This window comes from Lissotriton vulgaris, chromosome 7 (genome assembly GCF_964263255.1).
Source record: "Lissotriton vulgaris chromosome 7, aLisVul1.2, whole genome shotgun sequence".
Classification (NCBI taxonomy): Eukaryota; Metazoa; Chordata; class Amphibia; order Caudata; family Salamandridae; genus Lissotriton; species Lissotriton vulgaris.
Window position 1 is genome coordinate 593,293,212 of NC_141695.1, and position 23,192 is coordinate 593,316,403.

Genomic DNA, 23,192 nt, shown 5'->3' on the forward strand with positions numbered 1-23,192 from the left:
GGAAGGTGAAGGGCCCAGAGCCCGCGAAGGCCATCCCGGCGGGATGGAACTATATCAAGAGCAACTGTAAAGGAAAACACCAAAAACCCAAGAGTTAACCTCTAAAAAGAACTAACAGGGAGAGGAAAGGGACAGAGGGTTATATGTACCACTGGGTCCCACACTGGCTTTACTCGCACAGGGATAAGCAAGTTGGTATCACAATAGGTGTGGCAGAAACTTCCCTTCCCTAGAACCTACTCTGCCACCTCACCATACTCTTCTTAAAGTCTCATGGGTGAACCTCAGGACCTGGGTTAAACACAGATAAGATAACCTCATCCCTCTTTCGCCTTGGGCTCCCCTTGGAGTGAACCAGCCCAACAGTCTGTTCGCCATAGAGTTCCGCACTTCTTCTACTAGTCTTTCCATCCCCCACTAGAGGGATGATCCTGGAGGTAACGCTCATATTTTCTTAGTTATGCAGTAACGTGGGCCAGGACACTGCCCGGCAACTCCTTCTGGCACGCTATGTCTCTCTTACAGTGCCATCCTCGGTGACTGGTCTAGGCCATCTTTTCTCCTTCCTCCCTTGGCCATTACTAGAAACCCATCCTTTGTCGACTTCCTTATCAAACAGCTCGCGATGATCAACATGAGCCTCTTCTGCCCTAATTCCGTCCTCCTGTTTCATCACGCTTCTTCCATAGGAGAACTCAGAGGTGTTTTCTGGGTCACGAAACCTATGCTTACTCCTATAATCATAGAGTGAACTCTTCTGACCTGACTGGACCATAGGTGGGACATCTTTTAGTATTTCTTGCATTTCCTTGCTCTCTCTCTCCACCTTCCCACTGTAGGGCCTTTGAATGTATTTACCTTTATTCTCACTCTTTGGTTCACTCAAACTTGAGTCTACTTCTCTTTCCTGTTGACCCTTGACCACATACTCCTCCCTCATTTTAGTCTTGAACTCAGATGACGTGGTTATTTGCCCCGTCTCTTTGCGAATGAATAGGTTACCCTTACATTTTATCCTTTTCCGCTCATTCGCTGTGGCACTTATGCATTCTCCCCTCCTTTCGAATTCTTCTTCTTCTCCAACTATACCTTCACTGCTTTTACTCCCTTGTTTCTTACGTATTTCTCTCTCATCCACCAAACATTGGTAAGATTCTCGTTTTTCTTTCATGTTGCCCTTGGCTGTAACTTCCCCCTAGTTCTTTAATACTTGCAGCACCTTCAACAACTTCTGAAACCTTGGAGGGCGTCGTGGGGATCTTCGATGCACCACCCTTTGTTACGCTCATGCTTTGTTTCTGTGCCTGCTCCTTCATTTGTTCTCTTCTTCCATTAAGTGATATTCTCAATTTCTTTTGATCCTTCCACCCTAGCATGGTGGGTCCACTTTCTGTTATATATATGGTACTCCTAGTATGATTTCCCTTGTGCATTAAATCCATGACTTGGTATCCTATTACTTTTATGTCCTCCCCTGAATACGTCTTCAGGGATATGTTTGCCTCTTTCAATTCGTTTCCATATTTTTTTACTAATTTTCTATTCCATTCACTCTTGCTTACCAAACTATGACGTGATCCTGAATCTAATATATCTGTCATCACTCCGCCTATGCAGATAGTGCACCCCGGGTTTATTTTACTTAGATTGACTTCCTCGTTGCCACCTATCCTTTCCTTGAACACTTCTTCCCTTTGTACTTTTACCAACGAGGCATGTGCATAATATTCATCCAACACACACAAGATGTCCTCATAAATATTTCTGACTGTTCCTTTCATGAATGCCTTTTCCATTTCGTGGTACTTTTTCCGTCCCCCAGTTCCTAAACTGTAAAGTAATATTTCAGCCTTTTCTTTAGGTACAAAGGATACTGCCTCTTCCTCAAAAACTGATATGTAACTCTCAAAATATACTTTCCATACACTCCATTCTGCAACGTTTTGATCATCCCCCTCCATAAACGGCATTGGTGGTGGAAAATTATACTTCTGGCCCCACTCCATGTTGAACGCGCTGTTGTCTCAAGGAATACCCGGGAAGATGCAAAGTTCACCTCCCACCTAAAGATGGCGGTACGAGTGCGCCTCGTTGGACCCTCTTTTGCCCCACCTGGTTAAAAGTGATGCGCAGATAGGGTAGGAAAAAATAGAGGGAGAAGAAAGGAGTCTTCCTGAATCTAAAGCTCTGGTCTGGTGAGGGTGGGTCTGATTCCAAACTACGGAGTGAAAAGATATTTAGGTGTACTCACAGCTGCAGCATAATGAATTCCGCCTAAAATGCTCCGCCCTACTTCTTTTAGGCAATCAACGTTTCCTGCGCTGCTTTACACTGGGTAAATTTGCACCTTCAGGCCTGCGTGTGTAGAGGGTTCCTCCTCTTCAAATGCTCCCAATGACCCAGAAACAGGAACGAAGTCTTCCCAGACCAGCGATACTGACACTTTCAGTCCCGCCGATTTTCCTCAGAGGCTAATTCTCTCCATGAGCGAGCTAATGTGCTTATTTGTACCCCTTTATCATTTTTGGTACCCCCACACGTCTTTACAGTCCTTATTTATTTTTTTTTCTTTTCAATCCGGGATTGTAACGAGAGTGCGTTGGAAAGAATGGCCCACAGGGTGGCAGTGCAATCTGGCGCTTGTTCAACTTCGAGCTGTAGGGGACGACACTAGCGCTTGTCAACCTTCAAAACTTTACTCTGCTGTGTAGGAGAACTGTAAATCTAAAACCCACTCTCAACTTCTCCTCACGATCAATTTCTTAGGTGCGCACCTCACGTATTCAGGGAACAGTCACAGTTCTACCGATTGGGTAATACCTCTATCCAATACTTCACACGCGAGTTCTCTCCACGTTACGCAGTAAATCCCTTGACTAACTATATAATTTTCTATTTCAAGGAAGTTCGTAAATAACTCACTCCGATCTCACCTTTAAGACTTTTCTTTTCTTATCTCATATTTTCCTCATGAGAAAGCCAGACACGTCGCGATGTCGTACCTCAACTTCTTCAGGGGTGAGTTATACAGCCAACCGGTTCTTAACTTGGGACGTTTTCTGTCTGAGTGTACCACTCGGTGAAGCGCAGAGCACTCTGTCTCCTCAGTGCAGCTCACGGCTGGGACCGTGTGACAACTTGCCTTAAGCGCCTCTCCGCCTATCGCCTCTCACCTCATCTTAGTGCTTTCTCCCGCGAAAACGAACCTCCTTTGCCTTTTGGTCGGTTCACACACACCGGATACCCCGCACATACACCAGCTCAGACTCCGCCTGCTGCACCCTCAGGGGTGTTTACCGATGTCGCTTCTTCCTCATCGACTCTGTCCAGCTTCGTGCTGCATGGGTGTGACGCGATGCCGGGAAGAATAGAGGCGATGCTGTCAGGCAGGGGTTTCTCACCTCAGGTAAGGACTTTCACGTTTTCCAGGGCTCAATTTCATTCCTTGCCACCCAGGCTCATATGATTAACTTCACGACGCGGTGAGAACGATTTTAAAGCACTTTCGTTCCTCCTCCGCTCAGCACTCTTAATAGGCTTCAGCTGCTCAATATACGGACTTTCGCCTCTTTCAAAACTCACAACTTGGGTCTCTTTTCAATCCCAATTTCACCAGAACGCCCGAAGTAGGTCATGTCCTAATCAACTTCTGCTGCTCAAATTCACTGACTTTCACCTACTCCAATCTCATCAACTCGGGTCTTATTCCTCTTTTCAATCTCACTCTCTCAAGGACGCCCGAAATATGACATCAAATCGTTTCATCATGTCGCCTTTTACAGAGCTCATTTCTCAACTTCATCACCAAGGCTCATATTTTCAACTTCAAAACGCGGTGGGAACGATTAACTGCAATTTCGTCTCCCGCTCCGCTCAGCTTTCCTCATTAGCTTCAGCTGCTCACCTGACGAACTTTTGCTTTGTTCAAAGTTCATCAACTCGGGTCTTACTCCTCTTCAGCTTCTCAATATCATTAGAACGCCCGATGTAGCTCATCGACTCATTTCTTCATCTTGTTTATCCTTGTCCAAGCTCAACTCCACACAGCACCAGCTCTCCTTCACTGAGGCTTCACACCGACTTCCTTTTTAGTTCAGGAATCGAGAAACTCACGTTCCCCCCCAGGGAACACCTCGATGAGTACTGCCTGGATACCGGTATGTCTGCTGTCCAGTGATCATCAAATCTTTACTTCTGAGTCCTTCTTTTCAATTCAAAACTCCGCACAAGCATCAAATTTATCCAGGGGGAAAACACCAACTGACCCTGGCTCAGCTCCTCGTCCTCGTCGCCAGAAATGTAGTAAAGAACCACTACATAATGAAGGTTTCAAAGTCCGATTTTATTTTAGTCATAGATAACAGGTGCTCCCAGCTTGGCGGCTAATCTCACTCCTAACATTCTAACTAGCGCTCCCAGAGGAAGAGCGGACCATACCAAGAGGGGAGGAATGGGGAGGGGTGGGTAAGGGAAATACACAACTCGTGAGGTTACAACACAATGTCTTCAAGGAAGATCTTGCCTGCAAGCAAAAACAACCACTGTCCCCCACCTCCATTGAGATGCATGCGGAAGAGAACTATACTTGTCCTTCTTCTGAGTAGCAAGACCTTCCGCCTTTTATAGCTCTGAGTTGCTTTACAGCAAGGCCTACAATATATAGATGTCCTTGTATACATACATCAAGACCGGATTCTGAGGATGTGGTGATATATGAAGGAGGATTTATTGTGCTTTGCCATTTCTTTAATTCTTATCACTATTGTTGTCTTCACTGCCTGTCATGGATGCTGCCCTCTTGCATGACGCAGGTCCCAGGATCCTTTTTTCCGGTCCAGGGAGGACCCGGCCTGGCAGTTTGGTCTGGACTGTTGCCATGGGACACAGGGTCAAGACTAATTTGCATATGGCTGGGTCCAAACTGGGGTGGTGTAGTGGGCAAAAGAACGATGGATTTAACCCAGATCTTTTGAATGGGGGAGAATGTTAGCATTGTCAGCATTCTGTCCATCATTTGTTTGCGGTAACACCCTCTTGCATGGGCTGTTCTTGATTCTCTGTGGGACTGTTTCAGATGGATACTTCTAAATACAGATTCCACCCTCTAGGTGGTGATGTGCACCTCCATGTTGACTCCATACCACCCTGGAAATTCTGGATATAAGTGCCCCCTGAGGGTTAATGTCAGGTTCCCTTCTTTCTGCCCCTTCCAGTACAGATCTGGAGCTCCACTCTCAATTTCATCAGCCTTCCGACTCCTGAAAATCGAATAAATTCCAGGGAATTATGTCCCTTCCTAACAATACGGGTTTCAAATCATGCTCCATGAACTGTAGAAAACAGAAATTGTCACAGATCCACACACGGTGGATTTCTATTGTTTTGAATACGTTTACGTTTAGGGGATTTGTAAAGCGAGTGACTACCCTTGGGCATCTCAGTGCAGAGGTGAAACAGGACAGGCAGATGTTAGCGCATGAGTTTAGGGGAAGAACCATGTTTTGAGTCTTTTTTTGAAGGACACTTCGTTTTCAATTAGTCTGAATTCTGGATCCATACTGTTCCACAGTTTGGGTTTCAGGTGAGTGAACGACTTTCCGCCCCACCTAGCTCTCTTGAATCTGGTAGGATTCATAAGAAAGTTAGAGCTTGACCTAAGGTGTCGATGGGGTGAATAATGTTTGACCAACTTTTGGATCAGGGAGCGGCCTCTCCCATACATTGCTCAGTGAGCCAAGCTTATGGACTTAAATGTGATCCTGGCTTGGACCTCAAGCCAAAGAAGCTCCTTCAAGGAGGATTTGGCTGAATGATGTCTGGGTATATTCAACAGCAGTCGTGCAGCTGCATTCTGTGTGACTTGCAGTCTGTTCGTGACATATTTAGGAGAGCCCAGATAGAGAGAATTGCCATAGTCAAGCCTCAATACCACCAAGGCCTGCACTACAGTCTTCCTCGACTCCTCTGGGAGCAGGGACATTATTTTTCTAATCATATGAAGTATCTCCAAGCAGGTACTTGAACTTTTTTTGGCCTGGACCTCCATCGTCAGGTTCTGGTCCAGCCACATACCTAAGTTCTTTATGGCTGTTTTAGGAGGGGGGAGATGGCCCCCAATTAGCTGGCCAGTGAATCTCCGAGCGAGGGCTGAAGTTGCTGCCCAAGATCATTAGTTCTGTTTTGTCCCCATTCAATTTGAGACTACAGTCAGCCATCCAGGATCCGATTTTTTCCAGGCAAGGGACAAGTTGTCTATGGTCCGAGTTAAGGGAATCTGAGATTGAGACCACTAGTTGTGTGCCATCCGCATATGACACGATGGAGAGGCCAAAATAGCCGTATTATGTGAGCCAAGGGGCTAAGGTATATGTTAAAGAGTGTTCGACTTAGGGAGGATCCCTGAGGGACTCCCCATGGAGCTGAGAGGGAGTCTGACGTGATTCCGGCCTCCATGCATTGGAAGGATCTTCCACTCAGGAATTAAGCCACCCATTGGTTAGCTGTTCCTCTAATTCCAACATCCTCAAGCCTTTGGATCAGCACTGTGTGGTCTACCGTATCGAACGCCACGCTTAAATCTAATAGTACAAGCGCAGCGGCTCTTCCTTGGTCTAACATATATTTGAGTTTTTCAGTGACCACAAGCAGTGCTAACTCTGTGCTGTATTTTGGTCGGAATCCCATCTGGGTCTGGTGTATGATGCTGTTGATTTCCAGGTAACGAGAGATCATTCTATTCACGTGTTTCTCTGCGATCTTGCCTAGAATAGAAAACAGGGATATTGGGCGGTAGTTGACCAGAACTGCAGGGTCCAGTTGTGGTTTCTTTAGCAGGGGTTCGATGATGGCGTGTTTCGCTCCTAAAGCCACTCCAGCGAGAGGTCAACTTTGCATTTGATGTCCTCTGATAAGTCAAAATTGAAGTCAGACTCGTACAAGAATGCGAAGCTCGACTCGACCCCTATCTTGCCACTCTTCATCAAAGGGAAGGAGTGAGGGTGTCAAGATAGCAGTCGGTCTCCCTCCAGATATCTGGTTGTGGATCTGGATCCACAATTGATCCTAGTGTGCTTCAAATTTCCTGGGGCTATCCTCGATGCCACAGAAAACTGACACCTTTCAGGAGGACATGCTGCAGATTATTGCCATTCTTATGATTACCTCTGCTTGCCTTTGGACCCAAGAATGCTCGGGCCTCCAGGTGGGTTACCACTGGTGGATCTGTCCTTGTCACCGTCTGAACGCCTTGGACCTATTACAGGCCCTGTACAGACTTCCATCCTGGCTCCACGAGCTACGGTGGTCTTTCCCTCATTGATGCCGTGCTATCGCCACCATTGCTGAAGGAGAATCTTGTGCTGATTTAAATTTCTGACCCTAAATCAACTTAAGCCTCACCTCGACCGATGTTGCAATGCAGCAAAATTACTAAAGTTAAATTGGATGCCGTACAGCCAGACTTTGATTCAGTGCTTCTACTATGACAGACGCCCCAATCAGAGGCACCACTATATTTCTGACTGTGATTCTGACCAAAGATTGCCACCACCCAGATATGATGATGGTGTGAATGAGGGTGATCTACCCCTCATAATGATGATGTCATCTCTCAGAAATATATTCAGGAAAATTGTCTTGACCCCTAATTCTAGAAATAAATATGGGTTGTATATATGATAATAAGGAGTAAGGAAATGAGGCAGAAAAGTTTTCAAAGGATTGTATATTTAGAAGAGCTCTGCAGTGAAGGTCAGTAAAATGCTGAACTGTGCAAATTCTTGACTGTATTTTGGAAGGGTACAAAGGACAAAGACATGGAAAGTGCATTCCCCAGAAAAGAACTGGGTATAGCACTCAAGAAGGGTAAAATTGCAAGCACTCCAGCGGACAGTGTTGGATATTGTCTTCTGGTATAACTGTCAGAAAACAATAAAAAAAGGCTACATCTACATAACTAAGTCTGGGCAATCAGTTTTCTTCCATCAACCCGGATTAGTGGTCTTCACAGTATCAAAAACAGGTATAGAAGGATGCAGTTGCGAGGCAAACAAACAGTATTATATGCTATACGTCATATCGGTGTATTATTTGGAATGTGAGCAGTCATCATTGTGACTTCAAGAAGGTACAAACGGTCATTGATCAAGTGATGGTGCTGACTACAGATTTAGAGGAGATACTGAGTAGGAGAGAAATCAGTGTTGTGTATGCAACCACAGAAAATATACAGGAGGACATGGGTTTTGGTGGAGTTGAATATTGAATAAGTTACAAGGGAAGAGCCTGGAGAAACATGTTTTAGTGAGCTATTAAGTTCCTGAAAAATTGGATGTTGTAGGTTAGAATACATCATACCCTGTTTATGGTTGAAAAACTGACCCCAAAATGAAATGTGTTAAGGCTGATCCTATTAAATATAATGATTGATGATGTAATATCTGAAAGTGGATTTAGGAGGTAGGGATGTATGCAAGGATGGAGCTATTTTGGTTACGAATCGAAATGGGAAAGAAATCTTTTTTTAAACTACATATGGCAGTTATAACACCAATTGGTCTGGTTTACATTTTCATTTAAAAGCCAGACCTATTGGCTTTGCCAAAAGCACCAGGCGTGTTGAATTTTTATTTCAGCAGGAGCAGGGGAGTTGACATTCTCGCTGATACTTATCTGCAGCCCACGTGCTGAGTGCAGTTGCTAGGGACGCTAAATGTAGTTGCTAGGAATGAGGAAGGGTAGGTCCTTTTTCTAATAACAATTCATTTGTATTGCCATAAAGTGAGCCAATTTGTCTTGCAAAAATGCAAACTATGTATGATATAGATAATAGGATGTGACGAGAAGTGTGATCACTTAGTGTATTTTGCAGATGTAGATTTGCCCCTCAGGCAGAAGAATACATCTAAACAGCCAACATCATGAGAGTAAGATAAAACTGTATTTTGGGTTGTTCCAAGATGAGACAATGACTCAAGAAAATGACTGCAGGGTGCTTTGAAATACCCAACGCCCACTCTGTGTATTAAACGCAAGAGGTTTTCTCCTGACCTTGAATTAAACTGTTGGGTCAGGAGAGGAGGGACGCTAGGTAGTAAGTGACATGGTGTATGTTATTCGAGAGGAGTCAAAATGGCGGCTTCTAAGATTTCCGTGGTACAAAGTGTATGAGTTAGATTCCTATTAATTATATTAGACCGAAAACTGTGGTAGAATTACCAAGTGGAACCAAGTGGATAGTTGCAATGACCTATTAATCTTTAGGAAAGTATGGTGCTCCGTACAACGGCCGGACGAGGTGTTTGGAATTCGGGTGGCAGGCGGTAGCACGGTTCTCAAAAAATATAAAGGAAAAAAGCTGCTAATGGGTTAATCAGATTAATGATGGGTGTTGAACCACGAGATATGAACATGTAACCTGATGAATCACGACTAGGGGAAATGTAAATCACAAAATATGGATCAGTCATTGATTGGTGTTGTATGCTACCAATTAGACTCATAATTTTATTTTGCATATTTTTGGATCACTGTTTTAGGATTACAGGTATGTTGTACGACCCGGGAAGTGCCTGTACATTTATTGTGCCTATGTTTAGTTCATTCTTTTTAAAAGTTAAATTGTCTTTTTTTCTATTTAATCTTCTTTACTATTGAGTTACCCACGAAATATTTTTATTACTTTTATACCTACATTAACAAGTCACAAATTTCCAATAGCACAGCAAGTAGGAATATTGGATTTTTCCGTGAACATTGAGATCATAGTCAGTAAACATCTCAGAAGAATTTATGTCTAATGCAAGACGTTACTCTCCCCCTCCTTTCAAAACAAATATAAACATTGGCTGTCTACAATTTCTGGTCATTTAGGCTCTATTGCTAGCATTGATTTTATTGATGCAGCAGAGTCTTTTTCGGACATGCCATTCATGGTTCCCCCCCCTAATATGGAAGTTAGTTTAAGACCTGCAGTCTTGATGGACACATCACATTCAGCCATGCCATGGACAGATTGGTCAGAGGATAAGTCACGATTTTCTCAAACTGAAGTGTTCTGAGTGCACCCAGTGCAACCTCTCCATAGCCACAATGTTCCACAACAATCACAGGTGCTATTGAGAGTTGCATGGAGGCTCCCTGCTTTTCCAATTGAAGGGTAATGCTACATTGGCTGTCCGCAGGCAGTTTCCAATTGTAGTCCTGTCAGCCTAGGGTTGGTGTTTTGAAGTTGGGGAGCATATACCCCATAAAAGCAAACATATAAATAAGCATAAGGTACGCCTATATAGTCCCATCACCACAAGTATTCCTTCCCCCTAGAGATGTATGTGCAGACTGTCTTACTATATATGCTGAGAATCACAATTCTGACCACTCTCCCACCAGCACAGGGGGGTGATAAAACCGATGACGGTCAGCAGGATACATGTACCACCCAAATTGAACCTTAAGGTGAGCCTCTCTGCTTGAATACTTGCGCCTTAACTGCACATGGTAGATTTGCTCTTCCTCAGTCAGGCTGAACTCAACCGTGCATGCTTCGGGAAGATTTTATCTTCTCTCTGAACATATCAGACTTCATACTATAGTCTCGCCTCATGAAGGCGTTAAATGGGTCATGAGCGTGCACTGGAAATAATGCCGTCTTTAATTGAATTAGTGTGTAGAGGGATTGGAATATTGTGAGCCCCAGGCATTGTGCTGTCATGTCCCATACTGTCAAAGCCATGCCCGTTGGGGTTCTAAAACTAATGTTAAGGGCCGGTCCTTCCTAGGCATCCAGAGCTACCAGTCAACCAGGAGCCCCAGTTTTGCCACTTTGTAATAGAAGTAAAAGTTTGGGAATCCTACATGATCTCTTAGCTTTTAAAATAGTTTATATGCCAAATGAGGCACAAACACTGCCACATAAACCTGAAGAGGGCTTATTTCAAGCTGTTGAACAACCTCTGTTCCATCACTAAGTTGAGAGCTTTAAAGAGATACCGGGCTCGGCATACAATGTTCATTTTATATCATTGTTTTGATGGCGGGGTTATAAACTCCCAGATATTTTTCCGACCAACTAAGTGGAGTTTGGCTCTCTGACTAAGTGTCAGGTAAAGGAATTCCGGTTCATTCAAGTTACTTTTCTATCTTGTCACGTTTGCAAATAAACAAAGCTTTGCAACTCCTGGAGCAATGGTACTGGATCGGTTAGAGTTAGAAGTATATCATCAACAGTTGGAGAAGTTTTGTGGTTATCGAGTCTGAACTGCACACCCTCTAATGCCCCCTTCTCTGATTTGTGTTGCTAAAGGCTTTTGTACTCAGGACAAACAAGAGGGGTGATAGAGTGAAGCATTGTCTAGTACCCTTTTGGAGCTAAACGGGTCGTGAGAGACCAATATGTAGGCGTATGGATCTCCTCTTGACCTTTTGGATGAGGTATATTCTCTTCACATTATCATGTGTCTGGCAGCCCAGAATAATTAAGACCTATCGGGCTGAATTAAGTCTGGGAAAATAGACTCCAGTCATGTGGCCAGGATTTTAGTAAATAATTTGCCATCTGTTTATATCGGCACTATTAACCTATATATAAATGGAGACTTGTTTAGGGTCCTTCCCAGGTTTCTGATTACGTTTTATGGTCTCCTTTCTTCTGGTGCTAGTGACCTAGCCCTTTTCAGCAAAGAAATGAATAATCTGGCCAGTATATGGTTGAGTCTTCTTGCAAAGGTTTTGCTGAAACCTCTGACACAGTTTTTCTCATTTTCAGAGGTCCAGAGCACCTGCTCATCCCACAGGTCCATCAAAAGATTTGCATAGCTGGGGGTGAAGGAGGTGTCCACCGCTGTGTTCGATCTGTCATTGAATTTGGCCCTGAAAAAGAAAAATATGTTTCCAGTCAAAATGTTATCATCTCTATTAACATCGTAGAGTGATTAGTATATGAATCTAGTTCTCAAAGCTTGTGTTGGTGTTGTATTTATATGCTCATACGTCAATGGATTCATGAGAAAATCTCTTTTCCAGGGAATAATAGGAAATTGGAGCTATCTGATGGTCGGTTAGGGATTTTATTATGCCTGCTGTCACCTCAGCACGGTATCTAGGGCTGGAAAAACTGAAACATCTGCAATAGAACACTCGAGACGAAAAGGGACTACATAACCAACCATGGCTTTAAGGTTTTCCTAAATTTACACAAGTCAGCTTCCTGTCTGAGACACACAGGCAGGGAGTTTCACTTTACAGCTGCCCTCACCAAAAGTTTTGAGTTGAAATCTAGGAAACTAAAAAAGACACGTTTGTCTTGGTGCTTATATACAGGTACAAACTAAATAAAGAGCTTGAGGAAGTGAGGCACAGCAGGGATCCAGCTGAATGGATCCCAGTGAGCAAAGTGAAGAGGCCCTGTCTTGTCGGGACCGATGCACAGACTGAGGCGGTGACAACCTCCAAATGCCAGGTGGGGGCCACCATGAAGTTAGGGCTGTTTCCCATGTGCAGAACCAGTTGGTGACCCCCATATGCCAGATGGGTGCCACTGTGAAGTAAGTGTGTAAAACCAGTCGGCAACCTCTGTATGCCAGGTGCGGGCTGCTATGAAGTAAGGACTGTGCCACCGTTGTGCATAGCCAGTCTGTGATCCCCATATGCCAGGAGAGGGCCACCTAAGTAAGAGCCATCACTGTTGAACAGAGGAAATAAGCTACCCACATATGCATAGAGGAGACCACCTCGGTGGCAGGGCCGTTGCCCTGGATTCTTGTTCCCAGGCTGCTGGGAGGAAAACTTGCTGATTACGAGGAGCTGTTACTCGTGCTTGCCCATGGCCCTCTGAAAGGGTTTTGAGACACACACACACAGACATGCACACACTCACACATTTGATACTCAGATAAGCTGAGTACCTCCCAAGAGATGTGGAAGTGATTGAGGTTTTCCAGCTGACGAGCACATAATGGAATGCAAGAAAACTTCACACAATGGAACTCAAATAGGAGCCACCAGGGGCGCCTTTGAGCTGCACACTCCCAATTATCTCACAGCAGGGAAGCACTAGCCTATTGTGCAGGCAAAATTAACACCCCAGCGAAGGTGATGATTAAAGGGAAATCTCTAAAGGGCTGACTCTTATGAGCACAACAGCATCTTCTATAATCACAAATGCTGAGCCGCAGGGAGACTACTCCCCCCAACTGTTCCAACTTTGACAGTGGACAGAATATAGGAACCTAGGCGGTGAGGAAGAAGTGATAGGATTAACCAGAGGTGGGAGGTAGGAGGTGGCATCTCAAGACAGACTATACAAAAAGTTGACAATGTGGAGGTTACAATTTCATGGCAAACGTATGCTATGTGCCACGTCAATGATAATCGATGAGACTGCAGGGTAGTTGCTGCCAACAAGAACTGATGTGGTGGAAGGATCTGTGACTGTCTAGCTGGAAGTTAATGCAATGTAGCCAAAAATCCACCATTATGGTTTTACTTGAGTAAGGAAACTGAAGCAGATACTTGTGGGAAAGTGATCATCCACAGGCTGATGAGGCTGATATGATGGTTGAACATCTCAGAAAGTTGAAAGAGGTGACATGCACCCATGTGAGGGTCATCGACTCATAAAGCTGAGGAAGGCAAGGGGTAAATGCACAAAGAAGGGATGCCCTGCAACAGAACTACTGACAGAAAGGTGAAACAATACAAGCATGGGTACACAAACACAGGAGTGTCCAGCACAGTACTACTGACATAAATGTGAAACATTACACTGTGTTGAGATTGGTGGCCAAAAGGAGAAAAGTTCTGTCCCAGGACAAAAGGGTACTTTTGTTTTGAGGAGTAGGACTCTTCAGGCCTCCAACCCCTGTGAGTCTCCCATTACAGTCAGCCTGGAAAAGGGTGCGATATTTATTGCACCTGATATCATCTGTCACAGTAGAGATCTGATTTTACTGGGTGTGACAAGACACAATTACCATTATTGCCAGAAAAAATGGAGCATGCAATGTAATTTAATATCCACTTGTAAAGTGCTCCAACACCACAAGGTATCCTCGTGCTGATTAGACTAGCCATTAGAAAGTAACTCAGTTGAAAAACAGCAAAGTATTTAAAGCATTGCAAAAAGCCCCTAAGATAGGCAGTGAGTTGCATAACTTGGCTGCCGCAACAGAAAATGCTTGTTCTTCCACACAAGTCTAGTGAAGTTTAGGAACCACCAAAAGACAAGCTTCATCAGATCTCAAACATTGGGCACAATGTTAATGATGGAACATGTCCTGCAGATACTGAAAACCCATCCAAAGGAATGCCTTGAATACAAAGCACATGGCTTTGAAACCAATGTGCCTGGATCCTGAAAGCCAGTGAAAGGCCCTTTATGCTTGAAAAGCAAGAGATTGTTTAGATAAGTCCAGATTTCAGAGCCAGATGGGCTGGCTGAGCATTTTGGATCCACTGCAATTGATGGACCAAAGTGTTTGGAAAGGGCAAGAACAAAGAGTTGCAGTAGTTAAAACGGCTTAAAATCTTTGCTTGCACTGCCAACATGTCAAGTTTGGTCAGCAAAACAGAAGATTCTCCCACAACACACACCTTAAATTGAAGCGAAGATAAGAAAATGTACTCATCTTACTGGACAACGGCAGATCATGATTGATCTGAAAACAACACAAATTCAGAATGTCGAATACAAGGGAGGGAGGTATCCTAATTGTTCTAGCCAAAATGTGACAGGGTAAAAGACATTACGTTTTTTGACCAGGCCCCAGATTGGAACCTAAAACAGTAGAGTTCCTTTCAATGGGACCAACCAATTCAAGGGGAAAAGAAATATAAATCAACTTGATTTTTTTCCTCAGAAAAGTCTGAGGGGTTGTCGCAGAGCCTTTGTGAGGGTTCAGGAGAATAACTTATCCACTCCTAATCTTTAAGTGACCTAAAAAAGCAAATTTTTCTTTTGGGAATTCTGGGCATTTAAAAATGTATTGGCAAGGAAATTTGGCTTACTAACTTTTTGTACCCCTTAAGCGCTAATTTCAACCAAAAGATTGTAATCGTGGGACCATTGGTGTTAAGTTTTCTTGCATTTAAGTTTAGCCATTTTCAGCTCACCAATATACCACAGGCAGGAAAGCCTTTCCTACAAGAGGAAATGCTGGATATAGGAAACTACTCTAAGGCAGTACCCCTGCCAGTCTTGCAGAGTAATGAATGATCCTTTGGGCCTTAATATTTTTTTCTCTACAGGCTAGACCATTCAAGTGTGACATTATTCCTATGAATGAAAATAGACCTTCACAAGACATAGGTTTGGGGCCTAATGTTTAGATAATAGGATGATCGTTAGGTCCCAGAGTTACTTAAGCGGGAGCAGAATTAAACCACTCGACACCCGTACCTTGCAGCAGCAGTCACAAGTGGAGCACACAACAAACTGACTCAAGGCAAGAGGAAAGGGAGTTAGGAAGGGGACATCAGGGAGTAGATCCTGTAAAGAGGTGTGGTTTTGATTACTTAATGGCCCTCTGTTGTTGAAATGGACCATGTGCTTTTAGTCTTTAAGTAAGATACAAAAGGTTTACCTTCTTGAATTGCTGACCCTAGATTGTTGAAAGTGGAGAATGAACTTTAAACTCACCAGATGTGAAATTGAGGAAGCGTTTTTTAGGGAATGTGTTGACGCAACTATCGGTCTGCAAAATAACAAAATAACAGTTAAACCCAGAATTTGACTATGCATACAACAGGCAGTGGTTATTCAACAATCTAGCACAACATTGTAGCGTTCTTGAAGTAGTGCAATACCTTGTCCTTTCAAGCTGAATATGATCCTGATGTTTTCATTATTCACTCCCTTAGATCCAGGGGGGTTGGGATTTACAGGAGGTAAGTATCTTGAATCTTGCATCAGACGACTGTGGCAAACTTGGAAATGTGTTATCTTTCAAAGTATCTTTAATAGTTTTTTTGTTCTTGCATCTAAGGTTATCAAACACTTTTATTTCGAAGTTTCCTCCACTGGATCAACTTTTCCACAACAGATATTAAACTATTGAAATATTGGGCCAAGTCAATGCAAACGCGCTTTCACTCAAGTCTTGTCCGCCCCCTTACACTAATTTAACAGACTCACAATGTTTGGGGATTTTTGCCCACCCACCTTATTCTCTGTCAAACTCAATCTTGACCTCATTGCAAAAACAACTTACGTCTGAGTCTTTTAGCGAGAAGTCTTTGACCTTTAAATCCAAAGAAATCCAGGCAAAACGCTCCCAAAAAATCTGATGCTGCTGCCAGATCCAGAAGCTCAATAATCGGCAGTTGGGATGAGGCGGGGCTTCTTTAAATAGTCTGAGGCCACGCCCACCTGACTCCGCTCTCAGGCCATGCTCATCTGACTCAACTCTTAGGCCACACCTATCTGACTCAAATCTCTGGCCAAACCCCCATGTTTCAACTCTTCAGATGACACTGAGGCCTTTCAGTCCTGCTCTGACTGTACCGCTGTGCAGCAAGCCACAGTTCAAATGGGTACAACATACTTCCTTGCTGGACCTTGGTGTGTGCTTGAACCTTGGTGTCTCCTGAAGTTGCTTGTAACCTACCACTGCTGCCATATTTCGGCAGAATGCGATCGGCGGAGTAGCACATTCATGTGATAAGTCAGGAGAAGGGTTTATAAGGTACTGACAGATAATGATCAATCCACACTTGGGATATTGACATCCTACAAGTAATCAAAATCGGTGAAGCAAAGATTAAGATTAGTAGGCGCTCACCAATATGGGTAGGGCCAACTACTATCAGAGGTAAGTTTGAGTTTGGACAGAGCAATCCTTCTTCTTTTTGGCCCTCACATGAGATGTAGTAATAAACTGCCTATCTCGCGAAAAATTGATCTGGGTAAATTTCTGGGGAGTATATTGAAAAAAGACAACCGCCTCTTGAGGGAAACAATTTTTGAGAGAGCAATTCTCCTCATTACTGATAATAGCAACATAAGCCAAAAAATTACAGAATGTCTTAAGGAGGCCAGAGTGGCTCTGACATTACCATCCAGCAATTGAATTTCAGTATGATATATACTTCCCCCCAAATGTCTAAAGGTAATTGATTCCAACTGAGATCATCAGGAGGCTTTAACTCAGTCTCAACAGCATGCAGTGACTAGGCATTAGTCTTGCCCCAGTTCAACCGCAATCCAGAGAATTTACCTCAAAGCCACCAACCACATCTGAGTGCTCTGCATGAAAATAGAATAATATGATGTCCACATACAATGAGACATAAAGGCCCGTGGTAGCAGTAACCTTGTCTAAGCGTCATGGCCAGTCATTGTACAACTATTGAAAATAATACCAGTGATAGCAGGCTACCCTACCTTGTGCCCCTGCAAACCATACATCTGTCCAAGATGACTCTCCCAGTCTCTAAGGGGGCTGTTAGGTATATAATAGCTCATTCTGTGTAAGGAACCCGCTACTCATCTTCTTGCTTCACATAACGGTGTAAAGAAAAGTCCATTGCGGGGGAGGAGGAGCTTCGCGGGCAAGCAAGATGACCGTGTAAGCTCGGAGCTCCGCAGACCCTCCGACCCTCCGCAATAATCCTGCTCAAAATCCTGTTCCACGTAGGTGGATTCCGACTGCTGACGGGTCACTGATGCGGAGCCTGCCTCCCGCTTTCGAATCGGAGGTTCCTACGCTGAGCTACGTCGTGTGATGTCCCTTGCCAAGGAAGCGCCATTGTCTCCTCGGTCTCCGTCACTCCGCATGATTGGGATGCGTAGTGCAGGGTGGTGAACCCCGCTGGCGGAATTTCCGATACTGCCGTGTCTCCTACCACTAGACTGTGTTCCACATCTGTTCTACAACCTCGGCCTGTCGCACCTTGGGCTCGGAGCTGTGTGTGGTGGCCCCTCGGTCTCATCGGACCCAACATGGCGGGCAAGGGCGACCCGGACAAGACATCGAACAAAGGAGTCCGTGGCAAGTCCCAAGTGCAGCAGAACAGGATTGATAGATATGCCCAACTGCGCATATCGCCTGCACCGGGGGTATCCACTAAGGACATCCCTTCATCGGGCTCGCCAGACGGGTCCGAGCCCACCCTCAGTGACATTATGGGGGCCATCTCGGGCATATGAGCTGAAATACAGAAACAGCACGAGGTCTTGACCCACAAAGTGGACACATTGGCGGTGGATCTCACCCTCATCAGAGCCAACCTGGGTAAAACTAACGATCGGGTGAAATCGCTGGACTTAAAAACCTCGAGCCTTACCACCGACGTCTCGGACCTGCAAACCGAGGTCCGGACCCTACGGCTCGCCTCAGACCAATTCTCCAGGAGACTGGACGACTATGAAGGCCGTGCCAGGCGACAGAATGTCCGCATCATTGGCGTTCCGGAAGGGTCGGAAGAGGCATCGGCAGACCTGTTCGTTGAGGACCTGATACAGAACCATCTTACTCCCCCCGGGTTGAGCAAATTCTTCTCGGTGGAGCAAGCACATCGGGTGCCAGGTGGCCCGCCAAAGTCGGGCGCGGCACCTAGACCCATCATTGTTAGGTTCCTCAACTTCAGGGATCGGGACGCAATTCTACAGGCGTCCAGAAGGCACGGATCGTTACAGTACCAGAACTCTGAGGTGCACTTCTATCCTGACTTTACCAGGGCGGTACAGAGACAACGCCAGAGCTACTAGGGAGTGAAACGGTGACTGAGGGACATGGGACTCAAGTATTCGATGATGTTCCCGGCCAAGCTGCGGGTCGAGCACGAAGGCCGAGCATTGTTCTTTGACTTTCCGGACAACGTAAGCGAATGGCTCGACACTACCACAGCGTAGCGACGACCGGGACAACAGTGAAGGGGGCGCCGCTGGTGGCGCTGACTTGTGAGAACTGGCTCTACTACAAGGACAATGGCGGTTGGTGGCCCTGCTATATGTGACATTCGTCCCTTTTCCAGTGTAATAGCAATTGAATCTCCTGTTGTTTCATGGGGGGCGGCGGGAGGTGTCCGCGGGGAATCCTACTCCTCTTGGGGCTTTTTGTAGACTAGTTAATGGGGCGACAGGCACACTGCTGTTTGGGGGGGGCTTTTTAGTCTGCTGCAGGGGTGCAGGGTGGGGGGTGTTTTGGGACAAGTTCGAATGTCTCTCAGTGTGGTATTGTTTTCTTTCTTTCGGCAATGGGTGATGTATATTGTTGCACTTTTGATTCTGCAAGGGTCTCTCGGGCCGGGTGGGGGAGGGTGCCACGATGATGGGGGGTAGGAAATTAAAAGTTATCAGTTGGAATGTCAATGGGTTGGGTGACCGAATCAAATGGGGAATTGTGCTTCAAATGCTCAAGCGTCACATGCCTGATGTGGTTTTTCTACAGGAAACACATTTGATTGGGAACACATGCAAGGCGCTCAATCGCAAAGGGTACAAGATGGTGGCACACTCAGGGTTCACTTCAGGCTCTCGGGGGGCGGGCGTTCTTGTCCGGGCTTCCCTTCCGCTGGAGATTGATGTCACTACGATAGATGATGGGGGACGCTACGCAGCGGTGGCTGGGCGGTGGGAGGGGAGGGCCCTCATCCTACTTTCAGTTTACGTCCCGCCTGGCCTACAGACCAGCACGTTCCATGACCTTGGTGGCGCCATTTTAGCTTTGCCTGACGGCTTACTTAGTGTTGGGGGTGACTTCAACTCGGTCTGCTCTGGCACCCTGGACCGACAGCCGTCTAGAGACCTTCGCCACTCTCAACTGTGGTTGCCCACGTTTATAGATTCGATGGGCCTTGTGGATAGTTGGAGACTCTTGCACCCCATGCTTCGTCAGTACTCCTTCCTGTCCAGCGCACATGGTAGCTTGTCCCGTATAGACTACATCCTTACCTTGGCAGCTCACGCTACGGCCGTGTCTTAGGCTCGTTTTCTGGCGCGAGGAGCTTCGGATCACTCGCCGCTCCTGGTCTCCTTCGACTTTGATATCGCCCTGTCGGTGCGACCGGCAACGGTCAATCCTTGGTACTTTCGGAACCCAAAGACCCGTGCCCTGCTGGCCAAGGCTATAGACCTTTACTTCTCCGAGAATGAGGGTTCGGTTGGGTCGGCCGCGACCCTGTGGGAAGCGTTCAAGACCGTCCTGAGAGGCGAGGCATTTGCTTTAATAGCGGAGACCCGTCGGAATAGAGATGCCGATCTCCTTTGTATCGAGGAAGAGATCTTGAACCTCGAAGCCCAACTGGATCCTGAGACTAACCCAGACCTCCTTCATGAGCTTTCCCTGAAGCAGTTGGAGTACCGAGATCTCGCTACGAATGCCGCCCAGACCATGGCTAGGGAACAGCAAGGCCGCATCTACGACGTGGGCGACAAGGCTGGCAAGCTGTTGGCATGGTTGGACAGGAGGGAGTTGGCTAGTCGGGTTGTACCTGAGATCCTGGGGGCAGATGGAACCCCTGTCACTGACCCTTCCGCCATTGCCGAGTCTTTTGCCGATTATTTCAGGGGCGTCTACACCTCCACCTCTGACTGCTCAGAGGCCGACTCGGCAGAACTTCTTTCGACCGTGGATCTTCCCTGTCTCTCTGAGGCGGATCGCGATGATCTAGACAGGGATATATCTCCTGACGAGATTGCCCTTGCGATCCGCTCCTTGAGATTTGGCAAGGCGCCGGGTCCCAACGGAATCCCGGCTGAGCTCTACAAGATACGGCCTGATGTGGTCTCCCCGCATCTCCGTACTATGTTCTTGGAGGCGCGAGACGCCGGCGTTCTCCCCCTGGACCAGAGGGTGGCCACTATTGTAGTCATCCACAAAGACGGTAAACCAAGGGATGTGTGTCGTTCGTATCGACCTATCTCCCTCCTGAACACCGAACCTAAGGCCCTCCCTAAATTGCTTGCCAACCGACTGGTTGGGGTTATTGGCGACTTGGTGCACCCGGACCAGTCGGGCTTTATTCCGCACCGCAACACGGCCCTCAATCTGAGACGGCTTCATGGCGCCCTGGCTAGGGCGCACACTCTCACGGAGCCAGCTGTGCTGGCATCCCTCGATGCCACCATGGCGTTTGACTCCATGGAGTGGAATTACCTCTGGGCAGTGTTAGCTAAGCTCGGTTTTGGCCCGGTCTTCCTTAGCTGGGTGAAACTTCTTTATGCCAGCCCAATGGCTAATGTATCCGTGAATGGACGCCTGTCGACGTCTTTTGCTCTTCACAGGGGTACCAGGCAGGGCTGCCCCCTGTCGCCTCTCCTTTTTGCCTTGGCTCTCGAGCCCTTGGCGGCTACGCTTCGCTTCCACCCCGACCTCCATGGTATCACCTGGGCACCTGACTTCGAGGACCGTATCTCCCTGTATGCAGACGACATCCTTCTATATCTGACGTCCCCGTACAAGTCTCTCATTGTTGCCTGTGATGTGCTCAGACACTTTGGGAGATACTCTGGCCTGATTATCAACTGGGCCAAGTCCTCCCTATACGTATTGAAAGGGGACACGCCGCGCCACCCCAGAGGCTGCAACATTCAGGTGGCCACGCAGGGCTTCAAGTACCTAGGGATCTATATCTCTGGGAACCCGAAGGTTCGATACGACCAGAATTTGCTCCCCCCACTGCAGCGCCTTCGACGCGACGTGGAGGGTTGGCGTAAGCTCCCGCTCTCCCTGCTTGGCCGAGCGGCCCTGTTTAAAATGATGTCCTTGCCCAGACTCCTGTATGCCCTACAAAACACCCAAGACCCGGTACCGGCCCGATATTTCCGGGAAGTTGAGAGCCTTCAGCGGGCCCTACTTTGGGATGGCCGCCCTCGGGTGGCGATCGCGAAGCTCACGCTCCCGTGGTATGACGGGGGCATAGCGCTACCGGATGTACGTAGGTATTATTGGGCCTCCCAGCTTGCAGCCCTCAACCACGGGTTTTATGGGCCGGTGAATAGCCCCGGATATGCCATGGACAGGTGGCTTATGGGCGGTGGTAATTATTACCGAGCCCTTTACTCCAGATCTCTGGATCGGCGGATGTCCGGTCCCACGAAGACGGCCGTATCTATTTGGCGTACGATCACCAAGGTGCAGGGCTGGCAGGGCAGACTGACCAGCTTCACTCCTCTGTATGAATCCGATATGTTGGGCAGACTATGGCACACCAAGGGCTTTGATAAATGGGACCTCATTGGCATCTCTAGGGTGGGGGATGTGATTTCCAAAGGGGCTATCAAGACCTTCCCCCAGCTACAGACTGAATACCAGCTGGGTGCCTCGGAGTTCTTCCGATATGCCCAGCTGAAGCATGCCTTGCTTTCTGCTACTACCCCGGGGGAGGATATCCCGGAAAGCTCACCGCTGGAGGACAGAGTGCTGGACGGCCATATGCCCGATAGCGCGATCTCACTGTCTTACAAAAAACAAATTAATGTCCGCACTGACCTTCTCCTTGGGTTGCGAGACCAGTGGGTGGCGGATGGCCTGGAGATCGACGAGGAGGACTGGCAGAGTGCGGTGTCCTCCCCTAAGGAGGTTGCCATCTCATCTCGGCTTCGTCTGGTCCAATTTAAAATCCTGCATAGGGTATACGTTACTGGCCCCCGCCTTATACACATGGGTTACTCGCCCGACGGCCTCTGTCGTCGAGGCTGTGGTGCCCTCGCCACCTTCTTACACATATTGTGGGAATGCCCGGCCATAGAGTCCTACTGGAGGAGGATTCACAGGGTCATGAGCGAAGTGTCGGGAGTAGGGATTGCGGCGGAAGCACGTAGGTGCCTCCTCAACATTTGGGAGCCAACAGATCACAACACAGCCCAAATTCAGTGGGTGACCCTAGGCAATATGGTGGCCAAGAGAGACATCGCTCAGAGGTGGGGAGCCAATACGGCACCCCTTGTGGTACAATGGAAAGCCAACATGGATTGGTGTATGTTCCGGGAGAAGACTGTCTATGCTGCCAGGGGTAAACCTAACAAATGGAACAGGGTGTGGGGTGCTTGGAACTCTTACCGGGGCGATGTGTGCCTGCCCCCTGAGCCTGCTTCATTGGATGAGCACCTGTCACTGTGACCTACGACACTGACTGTGCACGATAACTGATTGATCCTGTATTTCCCCCCCCCCCCCCCTCCTATCATCCTCCACTCCTCTGTACTTCTGAGCTGCTGGTCTCTTTCTCCTCCCGGCCTTCTACTCCTTGCTGTATTC